This window comes from Pyrgilauda ruficollis, unplaced genomic scaffold, assembly GCF_017590135.1.
Source record: "Pyrgilauda ruficollis isolate IOZ18807 unplaced genomic scaffold, ASM1759013v1 scaffold64, whole genome shotgun sequence".
Taxonomy (NCBI): Eukaryota; Metazoa; Chordata; class Aves; order Passeriformes; family Passeridae; genus Pyrgilauda; species Pyrgilauda ruficollis.
The window spans coordinates 1804395-1819469 of record NW_024528155.1 but is presented as its reverse complement, the minus strand read 5'-3'; positions in this window follow the sequence as shown (position 1 = coordinate 1819469).

Sequence of the window (15075 nt, the reverse complement as noted above, 5' to 3'; positions counted from 1 at the left end):
AAACAAGAATGTTGCCCTAAACTTCAGACAAGAAACTTAACCAAGAACATTCTGGAGCAAAAATTGAGAAATTTAGACTCTCTGAAATAGGATTAAGCTGCTTAACCATACAGGCATGAAATCCCAGCAGGGAAAGGTCCTTCTGGACAAAATAGCAACAACTAAAAAGCACCAAAAAGCAAAACAGAAGCAATACTGTAAAAACATTCAGCTGAAAGTATGTCTTGTGTCTTGTACACAAGACATACTTGAAAGCTTATGAAAACAAAACTAGTTCAAATTAGTCACGTAGCAAATTAATCAGGCTAGACAAAACTTAACAAAAAGCACCAAAAAATCCTTCAAGTAAAATGCATAAGAAATTATATATTAGAAATAAGAGTTCTCAGGACAATGACAGATTTCAGAAACTTACAAAGAGGAAAGGCAGCTATAAACAGTGAAAGTGACATTTCAGACAAGCAAAAGAGTCTTCAATTACAAAATTCATCACAAATGATGTTAAGCAGATATTTACCCTCTACACTTCTTCCAGTCAATAAAGATGAGACATTATCAAAAGCTGAAGAGTTTAAAGTTCAGTCCTTAATTATGAAACTGGTATGCTATTGAGTTGACAATATCACACATAGAAATGTGTAATTCTCTTCTTAAATAAGTGTAATTTTCTACTTACTTCCTTCGCAGCAAAGCACAGGGTGAAAAACACATGACAGCAGCCCTCTAAGTTGCAACAACATGCAAATATTTTCTAATCACTCATGTGGAGTTAGAGGATATTGAAAGACATTAAACTTTTGACCAATAAAAGTGATAGGATAAGAAATGAGAAGGAAGTTCTGCATATATACAGCACAAAGCACAAGGACAGTGGATACACAGCCAGTTAATTACTGTTCCTCTATGAGAACACTAACGGCAGACAGCACCACTGCAGCTGTTGTGTCCCCCTTTACAACACTAGCTCAATGCACACCACTGAGATGTCCCTGCACCACAGTACACCGCCTGCTTAAGTCTTACATGAGTTCCAGAGGTTCATGTATCTCTCAGTTTATCAGGGCTCAGTGGTCCTCTTTACCTCCAAGCTGGTGGCCATGGGCCTCCATCAGGAGATGAGCAATCAAGTGCTGCACCACGGGCAAACCTTTCAACCATAACAATTAAAGATTTTGTGGAACAAAAAGTGTCAGCATAAAACAAACATCTAGAGTTTTCAGCAATGCCTTTGCCCTTTCACCTCAAACAATAGCAGTTTCTTTAGTTTTTTTCCAAAGTGTGAGTAGTTCACTTTGACATAACCAAGACCCCAGCAGATTCTCTGTGCATTTGAGAAATGAAAAGAAGCACTGAGGACCAGGTCATACCTCTCTAAAGCTATACTAAGGGATAAAGGCCCTGACTAGAATGTGTTTTTTGTGTCACTGGCTCACGGTTTCTGTTCTCAAACCATGATAAGATGGAAAGCTTTTCGCAAAATTATCCAGCTTGATCTTTTTTTTCCTTCGCAGAATCCAAGACTTTTTATTTGGACCAAACACTTTATTTTGTCATAGTTTTGAAACCACTTGTATATTTCCAGTTGTCTTACTTCCATTCTTGTTGTCTGAGAGGTTTGACAAACTGCAGCCAGTTACTGTCTGTACAGAAGCTTATATGTGACAATAGAGCAAACTGCCAGAACACAGGTTTAGATTGATTTCTGAATTCTGAGTAAAGGAACTCTGAAAACTGTGATTAGAAGGAGGAATCAGTTAAAAGACTCATCAGAGCTGAAATTCATAGTTACCTGTAGTATTGCTTTGTTGCATAAATAAAGTTTGTTAGAGCACAACCAAACACTTGGACGCAATAGATGCCTGGAAGAGAGGAAGATGGACCAGAGGCAGGTTTGTTTCTAACTGCCAGTTCTGGAACACATTAAATACTTTTCTGTTATTAACATAGATGAAAGGTAATTAGGGAAGCGTTCAATACAGAACAGCTCCATACAGAAAGAAGACTAGTTAGGAATACCTTTTATGAAGAAGCAAATAATATTTCATGAGGTTCTGACCAAGATCTTTACAGTTAAAATGTTCAGTTAGAGCAGACACCTGAAGAATGAACACTCACTGCAAAGTTGCTCAATCACAGTTTTAAGCACTGATGGAACAAAGGATATGGTCCAATGATCCTTGTGGGCAGTTGGTAGGCTAATGGAAATTACAGATCTTCTGAATAGCTACCTATTACTCTACTCAGTAGGTGGTAATATTCTTCTTGACCTAAAATGTTGAGCGCATGCCACAGGCATCCCAACAACCAATTTAGCAGCAAACACAAAGAAATGCAAAATTCTGTACATATGGAGGTTTTGAAAAACAAACATTTTCAAATTTCAAGCATCAAATATTGAATGTTGCTGCTGACAAAGTCATCAAGTATCTCATCACACAGTTAAAATAAGAAGACAAGAACATTGTTTTCAATTGTTGCTATCCTTTAGAAGTTATACGCATCTACAGAACAAGAGATATTGGTGACATAATTTTAATTTTTTCGTATTTTGGTAGGGAAGCATCAAAGTAATGTTAAAAGGTCCTTTGGTGTGGACCTGGGGTGATGTTCAAAGATGCACAAACATAGTAAGAGCAAAATTTTTGTTTGTACTGTGCATTCCTGCTCCAGGAAAAGGAGAAAGTTGACTTAACTTTTTCCACCATTCAGGGAAGAGCTGACGGGAATGGAAGCTGGGTGCATCTTCCTACCTAAGGGAAAACTCTCTTGTAAATAGGGAGAACACCTACATTTTATGGCTTACTCATTAATTTTCTGTAGCCACAGAAGTCTTCATAAACCATGCATAAAATCCTTGTTTTGGTGACCATAACCCTGTAAGTTCTTATAGACAATGAAACACAAAATTAATGTAAGACTCTTAGTATAAAAGACCCATTTTCCTCTTCTCTTGTCACATCAATGTACTGCAAAACATTACATTAATGATATCTCCAAGTTTAGGATTTCTTTTCCTGGTAGAGGGTTTTAAGTATCCACAAAAGACTATGGATTAATCAGATATTAATGTGTCTTCAGCCATATCTGCAAACTCCTTTAAGACAGAATGACATTTTCAAACACTGAGAGGAACAAAAGCCATCTCTGCTCCTAGCAAAACACTGTTATTTGGTAATTAATATTCTGTTAATGTAAGGCTACAGTTGTCCTCAATTCCCTCATCAGGAATCTTTGCAAGTCTCTCATGCTCAGTAACACTCTTCTGTGTATTACCCATGTTCCTGATACAATAAATAATCAGATGTCCCTTATTAAGCAATGCAAGCAAATTAATGTTAGAGACAGATATTTCTAATAACTTACTGTAAACTGTGATAAATTGTTTGTTAAAATAAATTATATAAAATCAAACCCTAAAAAAGCCTTCAAGGAAGGTGCAGCCTCAGTGTAGTCTTACAAATACACTGAGTTAATACTCCCAGTCTGATAGAGTACAAAAGCCTAGAATACTGCTAATTTTGCTTAAAATAAAATAAAATTTAAAAAAAATAAATAAATTTGTTTGCCTTAAAAAGTGTTGACTTCATTATTCATTTCAGCTGATCCAACAGAATTAGAGTTCAGCCTGCAACAAGGCTTGAAACGGAGCAGAAAATAAAAAAGGACCAGAAAACCTGAAAAGGCAGTTTTTTTTCAGGAAAACAGTCCAGTTTGTATTCAACTGTGATGAATCTCCTGGTAAAATAGGCAAGTCCTAAGAGCTGCAATGCATTTGGCCACTGCCTGACAGAGTCCAGGTGCACCAGGTGTAACAAGCTTTCTCAGCAGGAGGTTCAAGCGCAGTTTCATTAATTTTCTGAGCATGTAGAACATTTATTTTTTTATTTTATTTTTTTGTGAAAAAGAGATACTGAATCTATAGGTAAAAACATGGTCTAAAAAGTGGTGGCTTGTACTTTTTAAAATTATGTTTGGTTCTTTGCTGCTGTCCTTTAACTACTGCTTATGTTGCCAGATTTGGCAATGGAAGGAGATAGAGGAAAAAAGAGTGCCTGGTATGCCTTCTGCTTTCAGGAAAGGCCACTTAGTAAGCACTCAGAGAATAACTGGCCTAGCCAGAGAATTCAGCAAATGAAGGAAGTGACAAGCAAAATTAATTTGAGATGAAAGCTGCTGAATAACTTCCTATGGAAAATTGACAACCAAATACTAAATTTCACAAGGACTTCCCAAGACAAGTCAACAGTCATGTCAGTGCACATATTTAGAAATATGGTTCTCTTGATTATGCTGCATGAGGCACCTGAAGTGATTGTCTAAGCAGAAGAAATGCTAAAAAAAATCACCCAACCATACTGTTTGACAAAACCAATCAGAACCAACATTTTCCACAACAATTTCAAAACAATTTGAAATACGTCAGCATTGCTAGAACAAGATATAGGGACAAAATAGAGGCAAAAAATTAAGCAGATTCAGAGACTGAAGAGTTCAGCTGCATTGAATACAAGGTTCACATCACTAGCTATTTCACTTGAAAAAAGGAAACTGGAATATCCAATCTAGGACACAATGTAAATTTTATCCCAAACCAGTACGAAAAACTACTTACAATTATAAAATGAAAGAAAATAAAATCAGGAAAAAAATCATTCATACTTGACATTCTGTTGCTTTGAAAACATATCTTTTTAATGTGAAATAATTTATCAATATAATGTCAAATAATGCATGGATTGTGAGGCATAAAATTAGATTATATCTTTCAAGTTCCTAACATAAAAGTAGATGTTTCAAATAGCAAAAAGCAGAGTGCTTTTAGGTAGCTTATCCTTTTGATTATTTTGAATTTACAAAAAAACCATCAACACCTTCTCTATACATTGAATTTTCATAAAAGTAATACATTTTTAAGGTAAACCTATTCAACATTTGTCAATAATGTAAGGTCAAAGGAGAGCAGTAACACACATGACACAGTAACATTTCTAATTACACTGTGTGCTTTATTCCCTGTAAAGAAACAATAAATAAGTAAGCAAAATTTAAACCTGCCTGCCTGTTTGTCCTTTTTTTTTTCTGTTCTGTCACCTATGCTTGCAGGAGTAAACCCCTGATTTGGACACCCAAAAGCAGGGACTATGTGTGCTTTAGCTGTCTGTATTTTCAAAAGGACACTGCACTTTGTCATTGTATCTTAAAGAGTTATCAGTGACAAATATACAGAAACAAATTGGTTAACACTCCTGCCTAGCAAGACATGAGCTGTGGTAAAAATATTCATTTGCATATGACTGCTAGCAAGATTTCCTTTTGGATGTTATTTATTTACTGGTAGCACATATTCTCACACCAAAGTGCTCACTGAAATCTTCCAAGGGGTCTCTAATTATCTTGGGTTTACTCCAAAAAAAGTTAAGTGTTCCAAAGGTTTTCAGTAGCTCCTGTGTGGAAGATGTTCAGTAATATAATGTCAGCTCCTTGCGGCTCAGTTCCAACTCATACGAACATCGAACCTAATCTTAGGCCCTCATTTTCTATATACAAAGAACAATTCTAAACTTTAAGCCTGATCTACTTCACAGTACAAAACAAATATTAGCAGAATGAAGTGTCTCTGGCTTTTAATTACAATTCTGTCATAGCAGGGTGAAAATGGCAGCTTCTTTCAGCTCCAACAAAACAGATTTGTGATGCTACACAGCTCCACATTATCCACAAGTGCACTGTCTTTTAATTCTTCATATGTGTGCTGAACACAGTAGATTTTTGGCCCCAAATGGCCTAAAATAAGGTCAACTACAAGCTTTAAAATATAAGACAAAGTACAGCACATAGTTTCTAGAACCGTGGCTACAATTAGGCATTTCTGCCCCTCGGAATCCCCACCCTGCAATGCAGCTTTGTGCAATAATGATGGCACTTTGATTAGCAAGTATGTGAACACAGAGCAGGAGCATAGTATTCAGCAAGCACCATTTGCTATTTTCCTCTTAGCTGTGCAGACATGCTGAAGTAATGATCCTGGCAACATGTTAGCAAAACATTAGAAAGACTTTAGTAAGCAAATAATTTAATTACATCCTTTTCTCAGGGAGTTTATATTGCACGACCCCTGACCTTTTATATTGCTGTACCTAAACTCAGCATGGGATTCACACTTCCCATTCCTGTCACAGAATCTCTCCATCTTGTACCATTTAATATAGTGTGCTCCAGGTGTTCTGTGGTGAATGAATAGTTATATTACTACCTGTCAGACACAATCACACTCTATTCATCATCCGTGGCTGGCTGCGTGAAGCCTTGCTTGCAGCAGGCTCCCTCTCTATTTCCTTGTTCAAACGTCTGCAGTGCTTTCGGCCCATCTGTCAAGCCTGTCATTTAGAGGGAAAACAGTATCAGCGCTTTAAATATATGGAGTTCTCTATTGAAACAGTGCTGTGATTGAACTGTCAGCATTCCCAGTATCACAGACAGTAATTCATGACTGGTCAGAGCTCCATTTAGGTTCCTATTACCACGCTGACCTTGCTGGGTCATACTGAGAGATTTTTCCCTCTGCAGTTAGGTCTATAAATAGTGCAATTAACCTTTTAAGAACTACAAAATGTTCTCAGTTCCCCTCCTCCACAAATTTACTTGCTGTTTGCAGCATTTATAATAATCAAGGGGGAAAAATAATTCAACAGGAAGGAGCATTTTTCTCTCCTGACGTATACACCAAGTGTCAGTGAAAAACAAACATATACTGTAACACCCCTAGTGCCTTTCCCAGGCAAGGCTTGCGTGGTTATCATCAGGAGCTTTGCTTCCAGTTCCACTTTCCTGGTGTGAAGCCTGATGCCTCAGAGTGCTCTCACTCTGAACTACACCCCTCTGCAACAGAAGAATCATGAGAATTACAGACATTTTATACGTGTTATACATCTGTTATATTTTCATTTCATTTTCATGTAACAAAACAAATATTTTTTACTACAAATTTGAATGCAAAACAAAACTCTGGACTAATACAGTTCTGAAAGTCAAGAAAAGTACTTCTTAGGCATAAGTGCTCCTGGTGTTTTTGTAAAAGTACCATTCAATTTAAGAAAAATATGGAGCAGAAAATATCTCAGTGTGTCAGAGTTTCCATTCCAAAAATCTCCCTTGGGAACAATTGACAAAAAGACTTTTGTATGAACCACTGATCATAAAATCATATGAAACACAGATTGTCTTGGGTTGGAAAAGACCTTAAAGACCATAGAAACACAGAATGTCTTGGGTTGGAAAAGACCTTAAAGACCATTTTGTTCCAAGCTCCCCGCCATGGGCGGAGGCACCTGCCAGTAGAGAAGGTTGCTCAAGCCCATCCAACCTGACCTCGAATACCTCCAGGAACAGGGCATCCACAGCTTCCCTGGGCAACCTGTTCACCATCCTCACAGTAAACAACTTCTTCTTAATATGTAACCTAAAGCTATTCATTTTCAGTTTGAAGCCATTTCCCCTTGTCCTGCCACTACGTGATCATGAGATGTGACTGCATCCAATAGAATAATCTCTGTCTCATTTATGAGTCACCTATTAACCAGTATCTCTTTAGAGCTTAAAACACTTGAAATAGGTTGGCTTTTTTTCATTTCTTCTTAAAGAAAAAAAACAACTGAAAATGCAGGGACAGCAAGCTCGTGTGCTCCAACCTTGGACAATACGTCAAAAATTCCTCTGAATTTTGAGGACCCTGAATTACTGAACAATACAGTACGCTGGTAGTGAACCTGAGACCACAGCTGGGTTTATGTCCTTAACCACAACATTTTTCAGCAGTTAGACCATGATCTTGGGGCTGCATAGTCACCATGCAGCATTTCAGAATCTGCCCAGCTGGAGCAGGACTAGCAAAACTGTGGAAGAGAAAGTGTAAATGCTCATGAAGTATAAACAGGTTAAGAGAAAAATCAAAGGGGTTAGTTTAAGACACCAGGGGAATAGAGCAATGTGGAGAAGAATATAACCCAGCTGCCTCCTCCAGTCTAAGAACAAAGCTCTAATTTGAAAACAATAGCACTGTCTCAGTAGGCTTACTCAGTTAAAGCTTAGGGCTCTGAACATGGTTACATTTTTAGATGTGGACATAGTCACTTTTCACTGGGAAAATGTCTGGAATTCTGTGATTGCAGCCAAAGCTGCATAACCAAGCTAGCTAACCCTAGGTACCTATGAGGTTTCCAGCATTATTAATATAGGACTAAACATTCAGAGAGTCATTCACAATATCTTGTTTGTAGTCTTTTTTTGTTTATTTGTTTTGGGTTTTTTTTTAATATACAATCTATTTTTCCTTACCAGCATTAACCTAGGCAATTTTAGGTAATACATTTAATCAATATCAGCTAAATTGGATGATTCATTGGAAAGCTCCCTCCCCAAGTATGTATTATACATGGCTGCAAAAAGCATCATGCTGCAAACACACAGGAATCACCAATGACAACTAGAAGGCTTACACAAAGCTAAATTATTTAGGATATGAATGTGGAAATCCAGCAGAGAAAAAGACAAAATGGTCTTTCCAAAGCAACTGTCTCCTTATAAGAGACAGGGAGTGAAATTAATTATGTAGCTTCAGCCAGCCTGAATACTTTGGGCTCTAAAGATACAGCAACATAGATCACTCCCTATATTGTTAGCAGGTTCTTTCTTGAATGTTTCCTTCTTTAGATTTCTACACCATGAATGCAAATGTCACAGTTTGTTATAGATGTTTAATAAGTATAATTAAGAAATAATTTCATTTTGTTTCTTCTTTCTTGGAGAGATTCATAAAACAAAGACACATAGAACAGTGCCCTTGCTGTTGTTTTTAGCTTTTTTAATGAATATTTCAGGATATGCCTGCCCTCAATCTGAAGGCAAAAGCTTTCACTTATTATTATAAAGGCTGAATAAGTTTAAGTCTCATCTCATTAACTGTCATATTACCAGGCTTTATGCCATACCATTCAAGTTTCACTGAGCATTCAGAATTGCTTAATTATGTACAGTAAATACCGTCTGCTGAGACTTTCCCTTTCAGATTAATATGGAGGCAAAAAGGACAGAGGTCATCTTCATGACTCACTCTTGCTTGCCACTGTATTAACTCATAATGACAGAGGCCTTTAGTTAGTGACAAAAATGTAATGAGCATTTGAAAATAAAATGTTTACATCAAAAGGAGAGACACTTTGATTCTGCACATGAACAATTCTTTCACTCCATCCCTTCTTCCTGTGTTGGTGTTAAGCTGCATAGAACAACCCTTGTAAATTATACCACCTCATGTTAATTGCACTATGCTGACAATTCTTGTCATTACTGAACCAACTACATGCTTTGCATGCCCAGATTTCAATAGCTATTTTGTTCCTCAAAATATGGGAAAGCCATACAGGTTACAGAGACTGGTCATTGCTCACATTTTTTCTAGGCCACTCTATTTTGTTCTATATTTAAACAAATACATGTACAAATCCCAGTTATGTGATCTACAATTTGGAAATGCTGTTATCCATAGTCAAAATGACAGTCCTGTCTGTGAGTTTATGATGCATTCCCATCAGAAGCTCCTCATTCTGTCACATCCATCTTTCCTGACGCACAATTCCTAAAGATTTCAGATTTCAAGCATGTGCACACAGATATGCCGCTCACATTCACACATAAGCATCCCTACAAATGGATTGTACTGCTTATCTCTGCTTTCCAATGTAAAAGCCAGAATGAGCATTTTCTCAAAAAATTAAAGCTTTGTCTCTCTCTTAATCCCTTTCCAGAGCTATACCCTGCAAGTGGAAGCAAGAATGCCAATAAGGTTAGTCAGCATATGCTACATTCTCAGAAAATAAATTAAACAGATTATCATTCTTTGTCCAGCAATTTCATATGCTTTCTTCAGAAAGAACAATATCCATTTGTGTAAATGTACGTTCTGCAACACAAAGAAAGAAATCCTGGAACTCTCACTTAAATAATCTCTCCTTATTCACAAAGTAAGATATGCCTCTATGTTTAGAGAAAAAATGCGTCCTTGTAAATCAAAGAATGTGTTCCCTAAATATCCTAGGACAACATCCAGGGTTTTTTTGAAGTTTGGAGAATGCAACCTTCTTTCAATATGTGATGGATTTTCTGTTTTTCCACTTGCACTACTCAGTTTAACAAATTCCCATATTTTTTCTCACTTTAGTTTTAGAAAAACATAACTATGACACAAGCACTATACTTCAGTATGCATATTTCATTTTGTCAAAGAGCAGTTTTGAAAGACTTGTCACCTTGTCAGGGAAAAATCAACATAATGCTTTTTGTTGTAATTACTATTAGCTTTAAGGGTCTGACTAGAAAACAATAGTTCAACAGCTTTGCTTTTCCAGATGTATCTGCCTGCCATTATTTTTACAACACAATCCAGCTCTTCATGCCTTTATCCCCAATTGGAAACACTGAAAAATATTCTCAAATGATGGGAAGGTCTAACATTGCTGTATCATGGTGACACTATGCCACAAATTACATCATCCTTGCATTACAATTTTGGAAGGCTATCCACAACCTGCTACTGGATAAAGGTTATCTGAAAACTTCTTACCTATAAAAATTTCAAACCATCACTGTTAAAATAAATTGGACTTCAGTATACTCTCAGTGATTGTTTACAGCCCTTTAGAAATACAACCACCTATTACACAAGCACTGATGCTTTGGTTCATTGTTTAGGTGCTCATTACACTTATAGCTGTTACTTTTCCCCCACTGAATCCTTACTATCAAAATAACACAAACTTTTAAGTGTACTCTCAGTGTAAAGTATAAGCAAATATTAAAGACCAAAGGAGACAATTTCAGTGCAGTCCAATATGAGCAAGTGACTAATTGAGGCAATTGACAGAAAGGCATTAGCAGCTTTAGCTTCCTAGCTGACTTCATTCAATCACTGAGGGACCAAGAAAATTTCTTCTAAACAAATGTTTAATTCAAATATAAACTGAAAAGAAGGAAAAGATTGATTCATGAGCTACAACAAGAAAACTGCTAATAACTCTCCCTTTTTAAAAGCTGAAAAAGCATCTTCCAAAAAGGTCCCAGCTGGAGAGGTAGGATTCTAAAAAAAAAGACCAAATACCATATGAGGTAGAAAATCCTGGCAGTTTAAACATTTGTCTTCTGTGTTTCACAAGGGACAAGTTAGCGCTGCAAAGATTATACTTCTCATTCCTTTCATGCAGCTACACTTTGTGAGGTTAAGGGCAGTGAGGGCCACCAAGTTGATTAGAGGAAGGGAGCACATATTCTTTGTTGAAAGGCTATGAGAACTGGATGGTTCAGAAGGGTCCAGAATGAACTAATTGCACCATTCTAGTAGCTGAAGGGAGCCTACAAGAAAAATGGAAACTTTTTACAAGGGCATGTAGTAACACAACAAGGAGGAATGGTTTTAAATTGAAAGAGAGTAGGCTTAGATTAGATATTAAAAATTAATTCCTTACTGTAGTGGTGGTGAGGGCTCTGGAACAGGTTGCCCAGAGAAGTTGTGGAGGCCCCATCCCCAGAGGCGGCTCAAAGGCCAAGCTGGATGGAGCTTTGAGCAACCTGATCTAGTGAAAGGTGTCCCCGCCCTCAGCAGGACAGATGGAACAGGATGATCTTTAATGTCTACCCCAACCAAAGTCATTCTATGATTCTCTGATGATAGGACAGTTTGTAGTTATATTTCCTACCATTTAAAATATTTTCTAACAGGACACAACAGGGTCTCTGGTCATATTTGACCTCAACAGTCTCAAAGCTGCAGATATCCCCAAAGTGTTTTTTGAGGAAAATTTCCCAAGCAAAATCAGACTGCATGCAGAAAGAACATATATACAAAGGAAAAGAGACCCCAAGTGTCTGTAGGCTTAAGAAAGGTAGTTGGAGGGGAAAATTACCCTGAATCAACAGATCCAAATTACAGCATAATAAAATCAAGATCAGAATAATTAGAGCAAACAAACACACGTTAATTGAACTTCTTACACCTCTGATGCAATTAAGAATCTTTTTGTTAAAGCACTGGTGCTAATAACCTTTGAGATTTATGAAGGGAAACAGATCAGTTGCCCTTTAGTATTTTCCTTCACAAAAAACTCCACCTCTTTGGTCAGACCCCAGGGAAGAGCAAAACAACTGGAATCTCATCCTCCATAGAAAAGTACCTAACCACTGAAGAAAGTAAACTGTGAGGTTTCAACTGCAGGCCTGGAAGCAAGAGCTACATTACAACAAACACACTCTCATTTCTGGAAAGAGAATTTGCACCCATGAACACATATGGATGTATCTGCTGTACCACTGGAAATATCATTAATGAATTTAATAACTTGTGAATAATAACAGTCATTATCACTTAGTAACATGCTTTTTACCATTTTGGTGAACTAATTTTTCCTCTTTTTTTAATCCGTTATAATTAGTAACTATTCCCTCTCAGGTGTTGATTATTTTCTCTCTTTTATAGAAATTAGGAGGTTTTTGTTCCTTCTCTTTTTTGTTACTTCTCTAGACTATTTGCCACTATTTGTAGACCTTTGTCTGTAGTGACAGCACAAGTTTGCTTTTTACCTCATTTTATCTACCCCAAATAACTCAGTGCACAGACAAGATCCAGCTCATGTAACCGGAATCCCATGCATGTAACCAGAATTAAATAAAAGCCTTCAATATCTTTGGAATTATAAGAGGAAAAAGAAACCATTTCAAATCAAATTACACTGTGTAAAAGACAAACAGAATAATACTTATATTACAAGAGATAGAATTAATATCATCAAACAAATGAAAAAAGTAACCTGTCTGTCCTTTGTAGCCATTAATTACAAGATCTGCAGTGGTTTAGAAAATTTACATAACAAAGTATAAGGACTAGAGGCCATTTCTAAAGTATGGAAGATGTCTTTATGGAAATGTTTTCAAATAAATGAGGAGACTGATTGAGATCAGGCAAGTTTCCAGTCATCTAAATAGTGGAACACTCTTTCAATAAGCTAATAAATAGCTTTCAAGGAAAGCTGCTCACCTCTTATGTCATGATGGTCTAGGATCTCTGTAAAAAAAAAAAGTTTACAAATTAAGAGATTTTCTATTTTAAAGAGAAATTTGATGTATTGTGGGGTCTGCTCAACATTTCCAGGGCCAGTGCAAACAGAAAGTCTATATGATCTGTGAAAAAACTTTTCTAAAGAAAATCCAAAGTGAAAGATGTAGAAGTAAAATATAGGCAATTATTTCAATTAGCTTGTTCTGCTAAGTGATTTTATCTCCACAGAAAGGACAAGATCTATCAGCTAAAAAACTCTCATTTCAATTGCAGGGCATTCCAACCAGCATAATTAAAATTTACTAAATTCAGATGGGTGAGAATGCTTTACAAAAGTAAATGCAATGAACTAAAGTGAGTTAAAAGTAACTCTTGTCTTTATTAAAAAATATTGTAAAAAAATTTCTATAGGGTTCGCACAATACTTGAATAAATTCCCAAGAGAGAAGCACAGAATATTCTGAAGTGTAAGGGACCCACAAAGATCCTGAAGTGCATTTCTTGCGTGTATGGCCCACACAGGGATTGATCACACAACCTTGGCATTAATAGCCCCATGCTCTAATTAACTCAGCTAATCCTAGTGGCTGGCTCCTGTGACTGTACTTCATGGAGATCTTTCTACAGATGCCAATTCTACCTCCACCATGAAACTGATGACCTCTCTTCTATTTTTTAGGTGTGAGATCAGCTCATGGTCAGAAGAAGATTTAGTAAGGATCTTCCTTTGGCTTACACACCCACAGTGTTTGAGAATATCAAATTGTATATCTTAATTCATTCCTGTCTTTAAGCCTGATTATGTATTTTATCAAATAATAATTTAGTAGAGAGGCATGTGTTTCAAAAAGAGAAGCCACTTAAAACTCTGAATTTTCAATTATATTTCCCACTCCTCTGAGCTTCTTGAGACCGTCCCATTCTGCATTCTCACCAGAAGTTACATTTCTAGAGATGGAGTCGCTCTGATAGTGAAAAGGAGGTAAGAGGACAGAAATAGAAACCACAAGCTCTGTGTCTCTCACTACCCTATCAGCACGTCATATGAGTGGTATCCATTTAGCAAGAATTACTTCACAAATATGTGACCTACAGACCATGTGTTCTCTTTGAACAAGAACAAATATGACAGCAGGGTCTCCATTTGCTCAGATACATCTTATTTACAAAGAAAAAATTTGCCAAGAAACACCTTATTTAAAAAAAAAAAAAAAAAAAAAAAAAAAAAAAAAACCAAAAACCTAGCGATGGTGAAGCAATTATTGTTTCTCTTGGTTCATGAAGTGAATACTTGGTTCATTGAGTGAAATACCAAAAGAATGAAGAGGAGAGCAACAAAGAAGTCTAGGAAATGGGATAGAGAGGGTCATAGTATTAGTTTTCAAATTATTGGTGAAACTTTATGCTCCTGAAGTACTCATGCTACACTTATAGCCAAATGCATGTACATGTTCTTCCAGTATTGTTTCCTACTATTAAGTGGCAAAATGCTCGTATAAACAGATGTCTCTTGAAGGACATTTAAGGATTCAATCTCATCTGCAGAATCTTAAGACTCTGCAAAAGATGATCAATAACTTAATTGCAAGCCATTTGCAGTTTAATGAAGTCAAACTCAGAGTTTGACTTCTGCAAATAGCTATTTAATACAGATGTTTCAGATGTACTGACTGCATTATTTACAGAACTCTGGTTTTCAAACACTAAAAGTCAGGTATACCATGCTTCATATTATGCAGTTTAAACCCACAGGAGGATATCACAAGCAATGGTAGCAGACAATTTAAGAAAGAGTGCTTGAAGTTGACCTATTAATTGAAGTAATTTGAGTGCACATTCTATACTGCTTCTCACTAAGTAAAAAACGAAAACACACTAGCCAAAACACAGAGGAAAATGACAACTGAAAACAATGAACACAATCCTGAAAATCTCCCACATGCAAAAACATTTTCCTAGAAAAAACAGTTGGT